This window comes from Limulus polyphemus, unplaced genomic scaffold, assembly GCF_000517525.1.
Source record: "Limulus polyphemus unplaced genomic scaffold, Limulus_polyphemus-2.1.2 Scaffold1894, whole genome shotgun sequence".
Taxonomy (NCBI): Eukaryota; Metazoa; Arthropoda; class Merostomata; order Xiphosura; family Limulidae; genus Limulus; species Limulus polyphemus.
In genome coordinates, this window is record NW_013667504.1 from 36393 (window position 1) to 45326 (window position 8934).

General features: G+C 31.4%; 1 long non-coding RNA gene across 1 annotated transcript in view; it reads right to left on the bottom strand.

Annotated features, from left to right (window-relative positions):
• The window catches only part of LOC111087220, a 27869-nt gene extending 19506 nt beyond the window's left edge, over nt 1–8363 (bottom strand). Inside the window, exon 1 of the long non-coding RNA XR_002611939.1 lies at nt 8288–8363. This is a non-coding gene — a long non-coding RNA (uncharacterized LOC111087220). The remainder of the gene's footprint in view (nt 1–8287) is intronic.
• Between the last annotated feature and the right edge of the window lie 571 nt (nt 8364–8934).

Below are 8934 nucleotides of genomic sequence, written 5' to 3' on the forward strand. Positions count from 1 at the left end.
AAAAGGTAATCAAAATCAAAGTTCTAGCTCAAGATGTGGTATCTTTCTTTCTCATAATCAAGAATATTAAGGAAAGAAATACTACATAAGAATGGTAATGAAAGTTTAAAATAACTAATAAGTGATAAATGCTGTTGATTCCTAAGAAAAAACACATCTGAACAAAGCAGTGCCAAGGAAATAATGAGCCTTTGTTCAAATGTTAGTGCTCATGAGGATCTGTGCATATAGGATGTGTCATCCTGCTATTGGTAGAGAACTACAGTCAAATGATGGCTACATCATAGGTTGGTGCAGTACATGCTAAAACATGTAGGGATGGGAGATTTGTTCAAGGTTTGTAGCATGTGCAAAAAACTTAATGACATTGGAATTTAACCTATATAAAAGCCAGTATGTCACGCTTGATTTCTCGAAATAGGAGGAGTCATAAAAGTCAAATTGCATTTATCCAGATAGAATAGTTTGATTACTGTTTGCCCATTATGATTTTAGTAACAGGGGTGCAAGGGGGCCATAAGAGGGGGAGGTGCCATTTAACCCTCTAAGTGTAGTGAGTGTTGGTATAATGAGCCTAAAGTATTGACATAGTATGGGATCACATAGCCTAGAGCCAAGTGCATAAAATTTATCATGAAAGTAAAAATACTGATTCAATTTTAACCTTAAATCATTTCTGAATTAAGATATTTTCTGTTATATCATCAATGTTTTTAATAAAAAAAAAAAAAACCTCTTTAATCAATGGAGATTCTAAATTAAGAATTAAACAAGTATTTTTCCAGTTTCATTGTCTATATGTTTCATTTTATACTTTCAGTATATACACTAACAACAATATTAGGTTATACTTTTGTTGCTAAGCAACATGGCATAAAAGCCATTGTTGGAAAGTAGCATTACCAAAATGCACTGGCCTTGCTATATATCAGAAGTTGTTAGTCTAACTGATTTTTACCAATAGTTATTCTATGAATATGCCAGAATTCATTTCATGGATGATCTTAATTTTGATTGGCTCACAAAAGATTTTACTAATGTTTGACTGCCTCGACTGCACTATTCTGTCTCTATGTTGGTCAAGCTTGATTTTGCAAAATTTATTTATTTCAATTAGCTATGAAGTGTGAGTTTAGGGTATAATATGGAGGGGGGGGGTAGTACTTGCCCAGTCATTTTGACAGGCTATATGCTAGTGAGGTAATAGGTAATTTTGTTGTACAGAGAAGTGAGTATACATTTTCAAAGGTTTGGTTTGTGCTAAGTAATGTTGGTGCTCAAGCAGTATTGGAATTTATTCAACATCTTTATAGCATACTTAGAAAGCCAGCTAAATTACATTAGATTTAGAACATACTATTCTACTGCCTGGTATCTTTTTTGTGTTCTAAAATGCATATTTGAAAGCTACACAAACTATATTGGATAACCAAAATAGTGAGAAAAAAAGTAGGGTAGTAGTGCTAAATTTCTTTTTTAAATATATTTTTTTCTTATTGTTATTTTTTAAAATTTCACTCTAATTCACACTGAGTCATGAACTGTTATGTAAACTTTCTACTAGAAACATATAAAAGGCTCCCCCTGTGATTTATTGCTTTTCATGAGGGTAATGAGAAGAAATATGGCAATAAAACAAAAGAAAAATATATGAAAAGTTAACAGTTTAAATTGTGAAGACAATTAGGTTAAAGAATTGGTCAGAAATAATACATTCCAAAAAGAAACATTCATTTTATATCATATTTTTCAACTTTTCATTTCACTGTACACTGGTTAATATGATACAGTTTTAAGATGAAATATAGTTTTACAAAAAAAAACTGATGTTCATTTCAGATGTTCTAAAAGTTATGCAAATTAAACCATAAGATGAAAAGAATTATTTTTATTTTTAGCATGAAAAATCATCCTTTACTAAGACTAACTCAGTAGAAGCTCTGTAAATTCACAAACAAATATTTAGTAGATATACTTTATTAAGAAATTTGATTTTCTGTGTACAATGGCTTGTAATGTTTACTAAAAGCCTGCCAAATTTCATGAAGATACACCTAATACATTCAGAGTTATAGTGTGTAAATTTCACAGTTGCATGGCAGTTACAAGGTTGGTCAAACTGGCCAAGCCCATATACTGAACTAAAGATCCCACTAGTGACATTCTTCCAACAAAATACCTATTTATAGCCACCCTTGTTTTCTTTAATAAAGCTGATTATTTTTACCCACTTTTGATCCAATATTACAGGAAACTAACACCTTAAGAACAAAAGATTTCTGAAAGCAAACTGAGCACCTTCATCTGAGTAAAAAGAAACTTCTATAAACCTCAAACAAATATGTGTAAATATTATCAAAACAAAGAGGCCTAGTCTCTTGAAGATTCCTGTTTATGTACAAAACAATACTGTCTTTAAAAATAATTTGATTCAAAGTATATTTTTTTTTATTCATTTACAAACAAGAGGTACAGACCAGAATCTTGTATTCTTCAATAATAAAACCACCAGTAATCATTTTTCGTTTTTTCTGCATATTCTTCTTATCCATATTAATATTTTAAAAGTCTGGGTAGGGGGCTGTAATAGGTAAGTAAGATATAATTGTTGGAGATTATTGGCAGAATCACAAATTTTATTCCTTTTTATAATTTGAGTGTTCACCCTCAGATTTCAAAGCTTCACCTTCACAATTTGCCACCAAAAGTATTTTAGCCCCAGTTCTGAAATCCTATGGATAACCCTACATTAACCTGCTGTTTCACAAAAATCCATTTTGATTTTCTAATTTTTTTAAAACCAATCCTTAGTTTTCCTATAGTTCTGTAAATCTACGATCCTATCTGTCAATTTAAACTTCTTAAAATTTATGGTATTTATTCCTGATCTTTGTTTTAAATCTTTCTTAAGCCAATTAGGTTTTGATCTTCCATGTTATCCTTCTTCTCTTTTCAGGAATATGCCTTCTTTAATAAAAAGCAATTTTCTTTAGTTTCCCTAATCCAGGATTGAAATTCTGCAGGTACTCAGTATCAGGACTTATAGATCTACTCTTCATCCAAACTGCATGCCTTTTTTTTATCATACTGACAGAAAGCAGACATGTCATGACTCAGAATCTAAACAATCATTAAATATTCTTCAAACAGACCACTAAATGACCTAATGTAATTAGATTTTGTTGAAAACAAGACTCATTAGAATAATGTTTTTAGCATCTTTAATGTCAGTTATTATTAAATCAATTGGGTAGTCTCATCTGACTCTGTGATTTGTATGCTTGGTTAATAACGATATATACATATATATATCCAAATGGTACATTTTATTGGCTTATACACTGTGGTAGGAACCATCTGTGATAAAAATTCCATCAAAATTGAACACTGACACACCAAACAATTCAACACTTATGTCTGCTGGAAATCTTATAGAACACTCAGATATGTCCTTATCAAAACTAAACAAAAACATTTGACAACAAACATGAAAACATCACTTATGAAATAACATATATATTGGATAAACTGGAAGACATTTTGGAGCAAGAATAAAAACACAGAATTCTACCATTGCAGAACATGTCATGTTGACTGGAGATAAAACAGACTGGACAAATTACAGACACATCAACTCAGATAAATTCTGAAAAACAAGAAAAATCAAAGAATCTTTATACACGAACACAATGAAAGTATCACTAAACAGACCCAGGCTTGGATATCAGTAGTTAGTCACTACCATTAGCCAAGTCATTACCAGTTCCATCAAAGAACAACAAGCCAATCACATAATATCCAATTCAATCCTCCTAGATGCCAAATAAACATCTGCAAAAACTGGTACTTTATCCAGTAACTAAGTTAATCTTCAAATCTAATTGACTTATCTTAGAAATTACAATTAAATTAGTAGTTTATAGCATTTTATTGGTGAAAATAAGTATTAATTTTATAATAAACATTTTCCCTTCACTACCTCTTCTTATAGTTTGATAAATTTCAACAGTAAAAACAATAATGTATATATGGATCCCAGTTCCAAGACAACTCATATATGAAAAACATAAATTTTAAATGATCCAACTAAATAAGTATATTGTATACTTTGTACCTGCTTTTGTTTTTTATGTTAAATGCTACATTATTTTGTTTAGCCTATGCTTATGGAGTGTAAATAGCATAACTATGAACATATAACGAACATAAAATTCAAGGACAAAAAGAGAGCAGTTGGTCCTTCTAAGCTGTCCCATCCAATAAACAATAAAAACAAGATTAAAAAAAACGCCAGCCCATATCATTTAGATATTTATAAAGACTTCCCTTAAACTCTCTTACATTTACTGCATCCACCATTCCAAAGACCAACTACCCTGTCACAAAAATAAGCTCTCTCAGCTGAATAAATCTCCTACCATGCCAAAATTTGTGTCTGTCCCATAGTCATAGATTTTCACCATTAAATGTGAAAAAAGATGATGCATCAATACTGTCAATTCTCCTAACAATTTTGAACACCTCAATCAGATCCTTTCTAACTCTTCTTTTTTTAAGATAAACCAATTTAAGAAATCTTAACCTCTCTTTGTATGACTACCTTCTCACTCCAGGTATCATTCTAATAGCCATGCTCAAAAGTCTTTTCAACAATTCAATGTCCTTTCTAATGTAAGGAGCCCAAGAGAACTAACCATTAAATTGTACAGTGAAATTATAGCCTCTTTAGACTTGTATTCAATATATCTGTAGATATGACCTAAATCATATTTGCCCTACCACAAGCAAATGTTCACTGCTTGGATGGAATAAGAGACTTATCAAGCAGAATACCAAGATCCTTTTCTTCCATAATGCTGTCATGGTTATTCCCATCTAAATTATACTTATAAATTATGATAATCCATGTGATTCAATTTGCATATAATTCAAATCAATCTGCTATTTATTTACCTAACTTACTAAATACTCTAAATCCTTTTGTAAGGCATCAGCATACAACAACACTAAAACTTTAACACCACCAGCAAATTTGAGCAATTTACTGACCATTCCTTTTCCTATATCATTGATGTAAATCAAAAAGAGCAAAGATCCCAACACTGATCCCTGAAGTATTCCACTTGTAAAAAGTTTGACTGACCTCCATTTATAACAACCCTCTGCTTTCTTCCATCCAGCCATTTTTCTATCCATAATATTAAAGAACAAGGGACATTTTGGTCCAGCTAAATTGTCCTATCCACTAAATCAAACTAAACACTAAAAACAAATTGCCCTTATCAATTAAATATTTATCAAACTTTCTGTTAAACTATTTAAATTAATTGCATCAACCATGCCTGAAGGTAACTTATTCCAAATGCTAACCATCCTGTCAAAAGAAAAAATGTGTTTTATTAGAACAGGGCTCTTACCCTGCCAAAATGTATATTTGTGTCCCCTAGTCATACCATTCTCATCATTAAATACGAAAAACAGATAATGCATCAATGCTATCAATTCCCATAACAATTTTAAACATTTCAATCAGATCCCTCTAACTTTCTTTTCTTTCAAGAGAAAGCAAGTTCAAAGACTTTAACATACTTCTGTGACAACCTTTCCATTCTATATATCATCCCAGTAACCCTCCTTTGAACCCTTTCCAACAATTTAATATCCTTCTCGGGCAAGGAGCCTAAAACTGAACAAAGTTCTCCATATGTGGCCTAACCAACGACCTATCAAATGAAATTATATCCTATCTAGATTTGTATTTAATATTTCTGTAGATACAACCTAAAATTCTATTTGCCCTGCCACTAACAACAGTACATGGCTTGGATAACTTAAGAGACTGATCAACTAGAACACCAAGATATTTTTTGTTGTTGTTTGTTTTAGCACAAAGCCACATTGCAGACTGGAAAATCTGATTGAATTATAATCAAATTTAATCACTGTCAATTAACCAACATTTTCTTCCATCTAGAAATGTTTACATCTGCTGTGTCTACCATAAGGAAGTGAACCCCAGATTTTAGCATTGTAAGTCCATAAACTTACTACTGACCCCCTGGGGAAGCACCAAAATATTTGTCTTCCATAACATTGTTAAAATTATTCTCACCAAAATGGTCCTCATAATTCAAATTGCAATACCTCTAATGCATTATCTTTGCATTTATTACAATTAAAAGTCACCTTTTATTTACTCAACCAGCTTACCAAATAATCCAAATTCTTTTGTTAAGCAGCAGCATCCTCATAGCCATCAACACCCAAAACCTTAATATCATCAGTAAATTTAAATAATCTACTAACCATTCCTTCATCTATGTCATTAATGTAAATCAAGAAGACCAAAAGTCCTAACAATGAGCCCTGAGGTATCTAACTCATGGCATTAATCCAGTTTGACTGAACTCCATCTATAACAACCTTTCGCTTTCTTCCACCTAGACATTTTCTATCTAGTGAGATTACTTTTTAACAAACCTTCTGTGAAGCACCTTGTCAAATACTTTCTGAAAATCTAGATACATCATATCCACACTGGTACTCTCATCTACATAAGCAGTAACCTCTTGAAAGAATGTCAAAAGGTCAGTAAGACAAGATTTTCTCCTAGTGAAGTCATGCTGACTATCCAACAAAAATTTAAACTTTGTTAAGTAACTTTGCACAGCATCTTGTATCAGATTTTTAAAAAAATTTCCTATCACTTATGTAAGACTAACAGGCCTATAATTACTGGAATAATTTTTAACACTTTCTTTGAAAAAAAAAGCAGTAACATTTGCCAATTTCCAATCTTCTGGCACCTGCCCATTTTTCAAGAACAAAAAATACTAGTAAGTGATTCACATATACAGTCCTTAACATCTTTTAAAATCCTTGGGTAAATATTATTTGGCCCAGAAGCTTTATCATTATACAAGTTTTCTATTTTTTTTCCTTAACAAGCTCAGAATTAATGTGATTGTCTTGTCAGATCTTACTTCCATCTAAAAACTGTTCAGGATGAGGAATACTGCTTAAATCTTCATGAGTAAAAATTGAAGGATAAGTATAATTTAGTGACTGAGCCATCACATAATCATCAGAAACTAGCCTTCCTTCATCATCCCACAAAGGCCCTACTCTCATCTTAACATTTTGTTTACCCTTAATGTATTTAAAGTCCTTACTCTTAACGATTACATTTTTAGTCAAACTTGTTTCATATACACTTTTTGATTTCCTAATGTCTTCTTTGACCAACTCTCTTGATCTTATATAATCCACTAAGTCTCCTGTCACAGCAGTCAATTTTAACTCTTAAACTGATAATACTTTTCTATAATTTTATCCCTTACACAATTTGTGAACAAAACTGGTCATTTACCTACAGCCACCATTATATTTTTTACAAGGAACATGTCTGTAATGAAAATTTAAAAATATTTCCCCAACAAATCAAAAACAGCATTTTCCCAAGTTACCTCCCTGGTAGATTGGTGAAGAAAAGCATTTTGAATGTTTCTAGAAACCTGTCTTCCTTATGGTTTGACTCTAAAATTTCCCAATCTATATGCTTGCAAATAAAATCCTCCATAATTACGACCTCATTAACAGTTGAAATCTTAATCTCAAGGTAAAGTTTTTCTTTAATTTTATCCATTTCATCTAGTGGTCTGTAAAAACTTTCATCTAAATCAGTAAATGCCTTTTACCCTAGGTTTATAAACAGAAATCCAAACAGATTCAATCTCCTTGCTATAGCGTATAGTATCTTTGATATCCTGAACCTCAACAGGACTAACGCAAGTCAACTATAATCTTAAGAATAAACTACTCAATGAGTTATGTCCGTGATTGTACATGACGTGACAACTCTTCAAACTTCAAGATAATAACCCATTTCAATTTCCAGTAATACATTACTGTATAACACATTATTACTAATACTAGTCAAGTCAGTGAATTAGAAACGTTAATGCCGTAATGGGCCGTAAACTCGGTTCAGGACTAAGTCACAAGTATAACATTTAATATAAAAATTTCAAATTAACGCGAATGGCAGAATGAAATTTCTAACTTAAATAATACAACTTACAAGTACTTGAAGTAGCAGTATTTCTAACTTACGTTAAAATGTAAATAATACAACTTAGTTAACTTACAAGTAGTAGTACTTGAGACATTAATGAAAAATTGATAACCTGCTTAAACTAAATAAAACTGAAGTTATTTCTATTCATTACAAAATAGCCACAACAATATTAAAAACAAAACATTTTAACATTTCTAAAAATCCTCTTACCTGATCTTTTTAGACCTAAATATCTATGTTCTACACAAGAACTACCAAATCAACATAATAAACATTAGTGTTTCTGACGTGGCGCCCTCTAAGCTGCCATTTTTAACAGACAAATATTACTCAGTCAGTCTCAAAGAGTATGTTTCAGTAACAGAAAGAAAATCAAACAGTTACCAATAGAAACAATTTATTTACCTCGACGTTTCATTGGCTTTTTAAAGGTTAACCCCTTGTCGATAAAAACAAGTGCTGTTTGCTAACAGCTTATATAATTTAAAAGTCCTACAATGTTTTCGTAAGAGTCTTTTAAATGTACTGTAACTTAAATTTTTCGATGAAAATTTTGTGTGTATATTTGTTTGTGTGTTTTTTGAGCAAAGCCACATTAGGTTATATGCTTCTACAGCACATATATTGTAATCGCCTATCGTTGTAGTGTGGTATGCAGGTGTGTAAAATGGATTAACTTAATCGCAAATGGTAAGTCCGCTTAATAAAAATGCCAATTAAGAATTACTTCCATATCTCTGAGTAAATAAGTCATGATAATGGATTAAATAAAGAGACTGGACAGAAAGTGAAACACGAAATGAACAGTCTTTATTATATCACACATAAAACACAAACTTGCTTTATTGATATGGGAT